Source organism: Heterodontus francisci, chromosome 33 (genome assembly GCF_036365525.1).
Source record: "Heterodontus francisci isolate sHetFra1 chromosome 33, sHetFra1.hap1, whole genome shotgun sequence".
NCBI classification, from domain to species: Eukaryota; Metazoa; Chordata; class Chondrichthyes; order Heterodontiformes; family Heterodontidae; genus Heterodontus; species Heterodontus francisci.
The window spans coordinates 29,134,672-29,148,312 of NC_090403.1; positions in this window are offsets into that span (position 1 = coordinate 29,134,672).

Here is a 13,641-nt window from a genome sequence, read left to right on the forward strand (position 1 = left end):
GGGCACAAATTGTGCCCATTTTTGAGAAGTGTTTTTTTCCGTCTCAAGTTTCTGCTTGGACTCAATTGCATACCATTGAATGCAAAATCTTCCAGGAGCCAGCACGATTGGGCAGCATTTTAAAACAGCTTTTTTTTTCAAAATTTGCTTTATAAAATATTCTGTGATATATTTACGAGTGGTAACTTGGTGCAGTTTGATTCACACAGCTGAAAATGAGTTTATCATTAAAAAAAAGCAGTTTCAGAGTGTCAATCCGCCAACTACGCGATTTTAAATTACTGAAAATGACTTTTAAAAAATATACTGAACCATTTCCTAGTTATGTTGGGATACAGTAGTCAATTTCTTAGTAAATTAAAACCAAAATTCAATTCAAAATATTTTAAAACGTGTTTACTAGTATCCTTGCTTCCAAAAGAACCAATTTAATTTTTAGAGCCTCCTAAAAGGCCTGCAAACAGGTGCAAATATTGGAAATTCCCAATGATGATTAATTCGTCCTGAAGACATTGCCAGATATATGGGCAGAGCCAATTTCTAGTGCGATGTTTTATCAGCTAGTGCAAAAGATTGTGAAAACTTGATTTGCATTGAACGCATTTAGTGCTTAAAATTATGTAATCTTTTGCACTGATTATGCTGATTTCATGCCCAAAAAAAGTGGAAACTCAAGCCCCTAATTTTTTTAAATACTCTGTCATGTCCTGCTCACAGTGCTTGGATCAGTCATGTAAAGCTCAAGCCAGGCACATGCCAGTTATTTATATTTGGCTTAGCTTGAGATTCTAAAACAAAACAAGCCAGAGCCAAACCAAGCTCAGAGGAGAGAGCTGTATGAAGGTATTCACTTCATATCCTAGATTGAACCTTCCATTTCAGTCTTTCCTAGGATTGTTTTTTTGAACACTTTGGAGAACATTTGTTTAAGTATTTATATCAACAATTACTAGGCCCATGGAGACTTTTCCAATTGCCTCTTTGTGAAGTCCTCATGGCACAGGGATTTGCTTCAAGTCGGGAATTTGTTCTCAGGATGTGGGTGTCGTATTATCACTTTAAGAGTGATGTCCCTTTAAGAATTTAGTATGCTAATGAGCTATGTGCCAGGATATAGTCATGTGACTAGAAGCCATAGTCACTGTGCACTGTAACACTCTGGACAAAGGTTCTGTATATAGTTTTCTCTTGTTATGAAAATGCTTCTATATTTTAAAGTGTTTTTTAGGGGACTCATTTAAATTGTGAAGATGGGGTTGGATTTTACACCAGGCAGATGGGAGCTGGCCACCGATGCAAACATTGGTGGCAAACCTGCTTCCGCCCAGCCAGGGGATCCGTCTGACATTTTACACGTCCCCAGGCTTTAAGTGGTCCGAGGCGGGATTCCACCCTCTTGAGGGAGGAAGTCCCGCCTCATCGAGTTGCCGACCAATCATCAGGCTGGCAGCTCTTAGTCCCAGCAGCGCCACCGGGAGCCCAGCTGAGGACATGGAGCCAGGAGTACAGATAAGTTTGGTTTCCCGCGCTGGGGAAATCGGTCATGCCCCGGGAAGGTTAGGGTGGTCATTTGGGGCAAAGGTGAGCGTCTCAGGTCCTGGGGGTGGTTGGGAAAGTGATGGCAGCCCTCAATCAGGCCGTCTGTCTGGGCGCACCTGCAGAGCGCTGAGAGGCCGCCAGCTTTCACTGGGTGGCCTTTCACGTCTCCTGGACCACCTGCTTGCCACGGATAAAATCCCCGTGGAGGTGGGCGAAGGCCCTTAAGTGGGGGCGGGCTGTCTGACCCCGCCAATGGTGTCAGCTGCCTGTGTGCAGGCGCTGCCGCCATTTTAAAGGGCAGTCAACCCTGCTGGGATATTTAAATTTTCAAAGACATAACCCCCCAGAATTACATAAATAAAGCTCCAATGCCCCTTTCCCATACCCCCAATAACAATTACAAGAACAATTTGCCCTTCCCCCCAAAACGCTTACCTTTCACATCTGACCTTAATCACCCCCATTCCCAAAACTGCACAAAGTTTAAAGTACAACCCTTTGCACCATCCCCTACATCCATGACATTTATTTGACCCCGTCAGCCCCGTCCAGCACTGCTAAACTTACCTCCTCCCCCCCTCCCCACGAGTGTCGTGCCTCGTTTCCCTGGATGGGGGATCTGAAGGCACGGGAGTGCCGACCGCTGCGCTGAAGACTGTGGTGGGCCCTCAAGATCGCGGGTGAGTATATTTAGATTAATTAACTTTATTGATTTAAATATTCAAATTGCGGTCCCGTCGCCCAGCGGCGGGGTGGGGGGGGGGTGGGCTGCCACGGAGCTTCGCCACTGCCTGTGAACCTGACACATTGGGCTGGATTCTAAGGAGCCCTCGCTGTCCGGATCCATGGCAGGTGGTGCCTAAAGATGGCCCCAGATGAGGCCCGCCATGGACCTCGACACGAGCAGGGCCTGGTTCGCTCCTCCCAGTGGCGGCACACCATGGCGGCCCCCCCACCCCCTCCCCCACAGCCACTTGGTGATGGGAGCACAATCACCATATGCAAATAAAGTAAATTAATAGATATGCATGTACTTACCATTAACGTTGATGTCCTGCTGTGATCATTGGCCAGGTGGCCAGCACTCCTGCGCCTTCGGATCCCTGTCCGCGGAAATGAGGTGAACACCGGTGGTTGGGGGGGGGGGGGGGGTGGTAGGAGGTAAGTTTCTCACTGCGGGAGGGGGAGACGGGGTCAAATTAATAAATAAGCCCTCTAGAGACCTTCAAGGAACTGGAATGCACATACCTCACTGTGCTGCTTAAGATAACACAAAGAAATTCATGACGGTGATTAATAATGGCAAGGCCGCATTTATTGCCCATTCCTAGTAGTGTGCTTTGTTGGTGAATTTTCTTACTAGCCAAGCTGAGAGTAACGTGAAACTGAAAAACGTTCACTGCCAGTTAGAGCACAGAATACAGCACCCGCACTCTACCTCAAGAGCGTAGCTCAGCTAGAATCTCTGGAGAGCACCACTCTGTTGCATAAGTGTATTTTTCCATTACCCACACCAGCCACCTTTTGGGCTTCTTTGAGTGAGATTGTCAATGTGGCACTGAAAAATGTTAATGAAGAAGTGGTGGACCCATATCCCCTTGGAACTCATTTCATATAGGATCCTTCTAGGTAGAGAGGAACTTGCATCCACCAGTCTTGCCTGGATTACAAACCAAGACCTAGAGTTGAAAATACATTTTTTCCAATCATTTTTGAATTGCAAATGGCATTGTTGACTGTTATCTTCATAATGACAGAAGCATTAAACTGAGAGGCCTCTCAATCTAATTACTTTAAATTGGTGCATCCAAAGATCAATTAAAGGTCAATTGCTGTTGCTGAAAGGAGTCTGTAGATTGACAGATGCTTGTAATTCAGCTCCTCCCCAGCCTACCCCCCACAACCCCCGCCCCAAACCCCCTCCCACCACATAACCCCCTCCCCACCCTCCCATGAAAACCTGTTGACAGGTTCACTACATGGAGGAAGCACTCAAAAGGATCTTCGCTGCTTTCCAATGCAATACAATACAAAAATTAAAATAAAGTACCTAAAAAGTTATAAAATATTTACGAAACATAACTTTTTACATTTAATAAAAATACATATTTTATGAATATATTTATAATATATATTTAATATATTATTACTTCTAACCCCAATCTCACTGTACCCCATGCAAACAAGCTGTTGCATTAATTTTTCTGCTGGGTTTTTCCAACATCGCTGATAATTGTGGTTTTACTTTTGTATATTAATACAGCATGTACACTTAATTAATTAGGAATAATGGAGTAGAGTTTCAACCTTGGACACAATCGGTGATCCAGGCACAAAATTGCACTCGTTTTGAGAAGTTATTTTCCCTCAGGTTTCTGCTCAAACTTATTTCCATATCGTTGAATGTGAAATCTAGCATAAACCAGCACGATCAGACAGGATTTTGGAACAAAACTTTTTTAAAAAACTTTTTTGCTTTAAAAAAAAATTCCTTGATATATTAGGAATGGCAACTTGGTGCAGTTTGACTAATACAGCCAAAAATGCTTTTATCACAATAAATATGCATTTTAATCAGAGTGTCTGGTCCTACCTGTGAGTAACCTGATCTTAAATAACTGAAAATGACCTTAAAACACTATACAGAACCATTTTCTGGTTATATTGGCATACAAGAAGGCCATCGACCTGAAACATTGGCTGGAAGTTTACCCTTGGTGGATGGGAGCCATCCACCAAATGAAAAGTCGGTGTCGCACCTGCCTCTGCCTGGCTTGAGGATCCACTCTGTATTTTGCGGTCCCCAAGCCTTTAATTGGTCTGAGGCGGGATTTCCTGCCTCAATCAGCGGGCTGACTGCTGTCTGTCCCAGCAGTGCCACCGGGAGCTGTGGCCACTGCTGGGACTGCAACCCAGCCACTGCAATGAAGATGTCGGGGAGCCTGGAACGAAGGTAGCTTTTAGGTGCCTTGCCGGGGTTGATTGGTCGGGCCCCGGCAAGGCAAGGGTGGTCGACTGGGGGGATGGGGCGTGTTGGGTGCTGGGGGTGGTTGGGGCAGCGGGGGTGGTCCTTCGTCAGGCACAAGGTGCCTGATGGGCCTGGGCCGCCCGACCAGCCAAAGGTAAAATCCCCGTGGTGGTGGGCAGAGGCCCTTAAGTGGCCGTTAAGTGGCCACTTAAGGGCCTTGATTGGCCTGGAGCAGGCGGGCCGTTTTTCTCTTCGCCGCCCTGCGTAAAGTGGCAGCGGAGGCAGGAGTGGGGCAGGAAGGGCCCCCATGCCTCCCGCTCCATTTTACGCCCCCGCCACCTTCCCGCTCTTTGTGGGGGGGGGGGGGGGGGGGCGTAAAATTCTGGCCATTAACTCTGTTTCTCCCCTCACAGATGCTGCCCTGCCTGCTAAGTATTTCCAACAGTTTCAGTCTTAATTTTTAGAGCTATGGTCAGGGTCCGTAAAAAGGGAGAATTCGCGAAAATTCTCACTGATGATTAATTTGATCCGAGACTGGGCCAGTTTTGTGGATGTTTCCAGCTACTAGTGTGATGTTCTTAAAACTAGCACAATAGCTTATGTAATTCGAGTTGCGCTGATCATAATTTGTGTTTAATATTCTGCAATCTTTTGCATTGGGTTGGCTGATTTCCGGTGAATTGTGATAGAAAAACCAGTGTCGCCAAGCAGAAACTCTTGTCCAAAAATCTTATTTCCTCCTTAAAGTTTGCAATGAGAGGACCCTCTGTTTTAACCTCGGCTGAAATATTACACCCCAATTATTTAGTAATTTTCATTAATTAAAAAAAAATCAATATATGTCCAATTTTATTTAACTGCCTCCCCATAATTAACACTCTATAACTGTTGGTGAGTAACGTAATAATGAAAATAATTGTGGAGAGAATTCCAAAGGCTCAGTTATTATTATAACATAATCATATGGAATAAAGATCCTGCTGTTGGTGCATTTGGCAGTTATTAAGGATTACTGGATTAAACAAAAATAAGATATCAGTCAAGAAACTCTATATTAGTTGAGGCCGAGTCAGCAATAGCTGCAAAAAAATTGGGCTAACTACGTAGTTTCTTAATATTAAATAGGTAATAGAATACCATTTATTCCATTGAATTCTATTGAAGTAGAACCAAATAGTTCACAAGTCTACTGGACGGTTGCTATAAGGCAGTCTTTGTAAATCATACTGAAACACAAGTTACAGCAAGGGGCATGTTATAGAGAGAGAGTTTTATATGGTTTCTGTATTAAAGAGAGACCATAAGGAATGCATGTTGTACCAGAGGTCATGGCGTTTTAGTAAGTGTTATAACAAGGGCTTAGTGTACATAAAATGTAGTGGCTTCAGGGAAAATGTTCGTTCATTAAATACATCTAAAGCTTCTTTCCCCGAAAATTTGAAATGAAATTATGCATTAAATTTGACTCTTTGATCCAATTGCAGTGAGAAAATTCCCTGTGAATAATTAAGCCGAGGCCCTCTAATTTCAACTTCAGGAGACCATCAGTCACATTTTTGCCACGATCGTCAAAGCATTTGAACTCATGCTATGTTTTTGCCATGGCTCCAAAATGGCTTGATGGTGAACGTCGAGCCATTTAACTGTGTATAACTTGGTGGGGAACTTAGAGCTGCTGGTGCTTCTATGCACCTGCTGCCCTTGTCCCTCTAGATGGCAGAAGTCATGGGTTTGGGAGATTCTTCTGAAGGCCTTGGTGACTTGCTGCTGTGCACACTATAGGTAGTGCACTCTCTAACCATGGTCCACTGGTGGAGGAGGGATTGGATATTAAAGCTAGTAGATGGGGTGCCGAACAAGTGGACCGCTTTGTTGTGAATGATGTTCCATCACACTCCTGACTTGTGTCTTATAAGTGGTGGAGAGGCTTTGAGGAGTTAGGAGATGAACCACTTCGCAAAGAATACCAAGCAAAGCTATGATTTGCTGTAGTAGCTGCAGTATTTATGTGGCTGGTCCAGTTGAGTTTTTGGTCAATGATGACCCCCAGAATGTTGATGCTGGGGGATTAGATGATGGTACCGCCATTGAAAGTCAAGGGAGTTGTTTAGACTCTGCCTTGTTGTAGATGCCCATTGCTTGCCACTTGTGTGGCGTGAATGTACTTGTCATTTATTAGCCCAAGCTGGATATTGTTCATGTCTTGGAATGGCCTGCTTCATTATCTGAGGAATTGAGAATGGAATTGAACACTGAGCAATCATCAGTGAACAACCCCACTTCTGGCCTTATGATGGCGGGTAGATCATTGATGAAGAAACTGGAAATAGTTGGGCCGAGGACACTGCCTGAGAAACTCCTGTAGTGATGTTTTAGGGCTGAAATTAACCTCCAAAAACCACAGCATTCTTCCTTTGTGCAAGGTATGACTTCAGCCACTGGAGAGATTTTCCCCTGATTCCCATTGACTTCAGTTTTACTGGGGCACCCTGGTACCACACTGGGTCAAATGCTGCTATGATGTCAAGGATAGTCACTTTCAGTTAACCTCTTGAGTTCAGGCCTTGTGTCCATGTTTGGACTAAAGCTGTAATGAGGTCTGGAGATGAGTGGTCCTGGAATGAACCCAAACCAAATTGTCAGCAGATTATTGATGTTTATGATGACTATATATCATGGTATATAGCCATTATACCATAAAGAGTTTTCCATCTGCATTCAGTTTTATCCTCCATATGTTTATGCTTGCTACTTTTCCCCTCCTGGAGGCTGAATTAATAATTCTGGGTACTGCCTGTGCGGAGTTTGCAAGTTCTCCCTGTGACCGTGTGGGTTTTCGCTGGGTGCTCCGGTTTCCTCCCACAGCCAAAGACTTGCTGGTTGATAGGTGAATTGGCCATTGTAAATTGCCCCTAGTGTAGGTAGGTGGTAGGAGAATGGTGGGGATGTGGTAGGGAATATGGGGTTAATGTAAGATTAGTATAAATGGGTGGTTGTTGGTCGGCACAGACTCGGTGGGTCAAAGGGCCTGTTTCAGTGCTGTATCTCCTAAAAAAAAAAGAAAATCTTTATACAAAGGATGATAAGTCTACCAGACAAGATGGTAGAGCCAAAGAAATTCAAGGCATTTAAATTGTAGTCATTTGCTACACACTACAAGAATGAGCCTAATGGATCAAAAAAACATTCTTGTACTTGACTTTAATTTCTTACATTTTTAATCCCGCCACTCACCACCCAACCTTGGCAACAGCTGCCCACAATTTCTTGATTTATCTTGTCTTTTCTCCTCCTGTTTTCAATATTTCTGGTGTCTTGTACTACGAGTTTTGATCCTTCAACTAGTTTACTCAATACAGGCTACTTCTGGTAATTCAAAGTCTGGATTTTGCACAAAAATACTGATTTATCCAAGAATTTGAATTAATCAATGTAAATGACACAGGCAAGTGGGAATTTAGTGCTAAAGAATTGAATTATTAGATCATTTGAATGAAATGGCTGAATAAAGACTTTAGAAAGAAACCTTAATAATTCCAACGAACCTTCAATTTAAAAAAATAAGTACAGTTGCCAACTAACCACCACCTTATTGCATAAATAATGATTTAATTAAGTAATAATGGATAAAAAGTAAATAGGCAATAGGCAACTTGCCTGAAGGTCATAAATTCATATTGAATACTTCAGACCAGATTTTTATCCTAAGTAAAAACTATGGCAATAGACAAGAGCTAACAGGTCTAAGAGGGGGTCGTGTATTATACATTTCATGAAAATCTTGAAGACGAACTGATCTGTTATTGATATGGCGTACAGTTTTTTTTAAAATTCATTCACAGAATGTGTGTGTTGCTTGCAAGGCCAGCATATATTTCCCATCCCATGCGCCATGCGGCACAGTGGCGCAGTGGTTAGCACCGCAGCCTCACAGCTCCAGGGACCCGGGTTCGATTCTGGGTACTGTCTGTGTGGAGTTTGCAAGTTCTCCCTGTGTCTGCGTGGGTTTTCTCCGGGTGCTCCGGTTTCCTCCCACAAGCCAAAAGACTTGCAGGTTGATAGGTAAATTGGCCATTATAAATTGTCACTAGTATAGGTAGGTGGTAGGGAAATATAGGGACAGGTGGGGATGTTTGGTAGGAATATGGGATTAGTGTAGGATTAGTATAAATGGGTGGTTGATGTTCGGCACAGACTCGGTGGGCCGAAGGGCCTGTTTCAGTGCTGTATCTCTAATCTAATCTAATCTAATTGCCCTTGAGAAGGTGGTGGTGAGCTGCTTTTTTGAATATAACTGAATGGCTTGCTAGGCCATTTCAGAGGGTTGCTGTGGATCTCGAGTCACATATAATCTAGATTAGCTAAGGACACCAGGTGGGTTTTTACAAAAATCTGGTAGTTTCATCGTCATCATTATTGGTACTAGCTTTTTATTCCAGATTTATTTGATTGAATTTAAAGTCCCCAGCTGCTCTGGTGGGATATGTCTGGCTCATTAGTCCAGGCCTCTGGATTACAAGTCCAGTAACATACCATACTCCCAGAGTAAATTGAGAATATTCTGTTTATAATGACAGGAGTATTATATCATGTAATTATACTGATAATTCGGAATTGTGTTTATTCTGCCCTGTTCCTTTAAAGATACAAGGCCCAGAAATTTCCTTTCAACTGCTCACGCTGTCCTGCCATAACTTCACCAGGAGTGTGGTGAAAACTCTTTGCAAGATTTGATTCCCGGAGGAGGCAGGCCCAGAGGCAGAAGGGCTGGACAATTGGCTTCGGAGAGTGGCATGCCATTTTTGCCAGCATGTTCCAGCCTCTGCGCCATCTAAAAAGTGGATGGTTTGGTCGAGGATGGTGACGGCAACCCATCTGCAAGCAGTGGTGAGCAAATTAAGGTCCTTAACGAGTGTATTCAGAGCACTGGGGAGATGTCAACTAGAATTTTCCAGTCAACAGTCGGGACCCCCCGCGGCAGCCGAAACATGGCCAGGGGATGGAGATGGTAAACTGGGGGCGGTGGGAAGGGGGGGCAGCACTCCATCCCACTAGGGAGCCCTTCCCCCCCCCCCCCCACCACCGCCACCTGCACCCACCATGGTCATCAGGCTACAGCTGCAATGCTGGCCGTCCAGTGGAAGGCTGCCCCTCCACCATTACAGCCTGGCAGCTGTGGCCTTTTTTTTCAGAGATACAGCACTGAAACAGGCCCTTCGGCCCACCGAGTCTGTGCCGACCATCAACCACCCATTTATACTAATCCGACACTAATTCCATATTCCTACCTCATCCCCACCTGTCCCTGTGTTTCCCTACCACCTACCTATACTAGGGGCAATTGCTAATGGCCAATTTACCTATCAACCAGCAAGTCTTTGGCATGTGGGAGGAAACCGGAGCACCCGGAGGAAACCCATGCAGACACAGGGAGAACTTGCAAACTCCACACAGGCAGTACCCAGAATTGAACCCGGGTCGCTGGAGCTGTGAGGCTGCGGTGCTAACCACTGCGCCACTGTGCCGCTTTCTTAATTGAAATTTTCTTACCTTGTCTTCAGAGACGTCTCCATCATGAGGTGCCCTCTCTCTCTTACCTGCATTGGCAGCTCGCACCTCAGAGGGTGGGGCTGCCTATATTTCATTGTTGGATGGCCTCCTATTGGCCCTCCAGCCTTAGGAGACCACCTGCCGTCCTTAAGTGGACAGAGTGCACTCCCTGGCCATTAATTGGCCATCCATACAACATTCCCACATGATGCCATACAACGTCTGGCATCTGATGCCAATATGGGTCAAGACCTGGAGCTTCACAGAACGTTGGGGTCCCGACCCCAGAACAAAACTTCTGCCCTCTGTTTCTGCTACATTTCTGTGAAGTTGCAGTACTGGATTGGACGCAGCTCCAAGGAAGTTCTGGGCAAGGTTTGATTGGGGTCAAGAGAAACATCAATAGGTCAATTCGATGCTAATTGCTTTTGGGCCAATTAGAGTTTTGTTCTGGTGCTTGCACAGTGTCTCTGGGCTGAATTTTGTTGAGCTCCCGATGTCGGGCACCATGACGGGGGGGGCGAGGGGTACGGGATGGTGCCAGAGGATCGCAGCGGCAGCAGCCCGCCACAGAGCCCAATGCCGGGATTGCCGGGCCCGATCTTCCCGGTGGCAGGGAGGCTCCATCGTGGCCCCGCACCATCCCATGCCCCACCACCCCCTCAACGCCGCTCGGTGATGGGATCCGACTTCAAATATTGAAATTAACTTTATGCATAGATCTAAATTCAATTCCCCACAATCTTACCATCAGTTACGGATCTTCAGTGCGATCGTCGGCACTCACATGCTTTCACTTTCCTGTCCAGGGAAAGCCGGCGTCACCAAGGTGGGGAAGGGGGTATCAGAGCATTTTTAGTGTAGTGGGTGGGGGAGGGGTGACATCTGCACTTTCCAAACCTACGACCTGTACCAACTAGAGGACAAAGGCAGCAAATGCATGGGAACACCACCACCTCCAAGTTCCCCTCCAAGCCAAACACCATCCTGACTTGGAACTGTATTGCCGTTCCTTCACTGTCACTGGGTCAAAATCCTGGAACTCCCTTCCTAACAGCACTGTGGGTATACCTACCACACATGGACTGCAGCGGTTCAAGAAGGCAGCTCACCACCACCTTCTCAAGGGCAATTAGGGATGGGCAATAAATGCTGGTCTAGCCAGCGATGCCCACATCCCATGAATGAATTAAAAAACAGTTGTGGGGGGAGAGGGGATAACTCTGCAATTTGTGCAGTTCGGGGAGAAGGGATCAACCCTGCAATTTCAGTATATTGTGGGGGTGGGAGGGGGAATGGGCCAACCATTTATTTTTAGTGCAGTGGGAGGTGATGGGGGAATTGTGCATTCTCTGAGTCTGCGTACAGACAGCTGATGCCGTTCATGGCATCGCTGAGGCCCCGCGATTGGGGAGGGCGGCTGCCTGCATATTTAAATGAGCCACCACTCCCAGCAGCAGGAAAATATAATCCCGCCTTCTGTAGATTGGAAGCAAGTGTAACATGGATATCTGGTTGTGTGACAAAATTTGATGCCAGAGGTGTGGCTGAAAGGTTTCAAAACTTCAGAAACATGGATGTTATATTATAAATTGCAATGGGGGCTCGATAACTCCCTTGGAACTCCCTTCCTAACAGCACTGTGGGTATACCTACCCCACATGGACTGCAGTGGTTCAAGAAGGCAGCTCACCACCACCTTTTCAAGGGCAATTAGGGATGGGCAATAAATGCTGGCCTGGCCAGCGACGCCCACATCCCATGAATGAGTAATAAAAAAAAGTTTTTAAAAAATCCTGTTGCTCTTCGTTCACTTCACAAACTGTTATTTCAAAGTATTTCTGTGGTTACAGAACACAGGAGACTAAATAAGGTGAGTGGAAACACGCCACACTACAAAACCGCTTGTCAAAATGCCCTTGTTACATAGCTTAGGTTCTTTTGTACAGTTAGTGGACAAGAACGGTGCAGGTATAAATATATTCACACTTTCAAAATGTTTGCCATTTTTCTCCAATAAAAGACTTATAGCAAAGGGAAATAGTCTTAGAATTAAAAATGCTAACTTCCCAAGTTTACAGAGGAAAGATAGCAGTCGAGCGATCACAAATCTTTATACTTTCCATTAAACTGTGGTGTATTTTGCAGTCTGAGAAGACAATGCAGGAATGGAACAGTGGGTGTAGTGTTCATTGATTTAAACCTGGGCAGAGCTCCAAACCAATAGGATAGGACAGGAAATGATGTGAATCAGCATCCTAAAACAAAGGGCTGCTGGGAAAATTTAAAGGGATCCAGCCCCTAAAGTTATTGAATCAAAAGTTGTTTTAATCTTTATAAAGGATGCTAATACTTTGGTGTTATATTTCAGCTTTCCCAAAGGAGCAAAAGGAGAAAGTTGACAATATTCAAAGGAAAATAAAATGTAGGGAGAAAAACCAGAATCTGTGGACCTCATGTAACACTGCAAGTCCTGAATTCCCTGAGTAATGGCTGGTGAAATGGAAGTGGATGTGCTGCCTCATGAGGTGGTTTTAAAACAGGTTGCCTTGCTTGTCCCACAGGGTGTTCTCCTTAGAGGCCTGCTGTGTCACCTGCCAGGCAGGAATTGACAGTTTGGGCTGCATTTTTAGTCTCTGCCGCCAAAGTAGTGGCGGAGGTAAAAAAAATGCGCACCGCTCACACGGGCACCGCATCACGGAGCTGCCACGATTTCAAACACGGCGACTCATTTAGATGAGTCAATTACATGGAGGGGGCGAGCGAGCTGTTGCAGGCAACAGTGTCTGGCGCCAATGCGCAGGCGGCATTTATAAAGGGCTTACAGCCCTTAATGGAGAATGAAAAGTTCAAGGGCCAGGTCAGTTCAATGACCAAAAAAAAATCTAAATTACCATTAGATTCATTTCCCCCCCAACCCCACAATCGCATTTTAAAACATTCCTATTTCAAATATAAATCACGTCTCCCACCCCGCACCCCAATGGGTAATTTATACATTAATTCCCCTCTTCCCCCATAATAAACTTTTATTAGCATCCGGAACTTTCCCACCCGAAATTTGTTCCCTTTGACCCTCAACCCCTTCCCACCATCCCCACAGCCAATAAAAATTGGTTCCCTCGCTCCCCCACCCTCCCCGCCCTGAAAATTTTATTCCTCTCCCTTCCCCACCAGGTTCTCTCCACGGAATTCCGTACAGATTTCTGAAGGCGCGCAAGCTGCGCTTGGTAGACATAAAATCAGCATGGGATGGCTGCCACCTGCAGGTTAGTTAATTTACGTCTCATTATTGTTCATTTGAATATTAAGATGAAAGGCCCACCTCCAGGCGGCAGGGCAGGGAATGGGAGTGGTCCGGACCGAGGTCTCCCCGCCACCGGTAATATGCGGCGGGCCCTGCTAAACATCAGGGATCGAGGCGGGCCTATGCCCACTGAATTTTACGGCCTCCCCTGCCACGACCCATGGTGTTGAGGGGCTGGTAAAATTCAGCCCTCTGTTTCTGTGGCCCTTCAAAACAGGCCACCATGACAAATTTTTACTTGATTTTCCAACCACTATGGGACTCTGCATTTAGATAT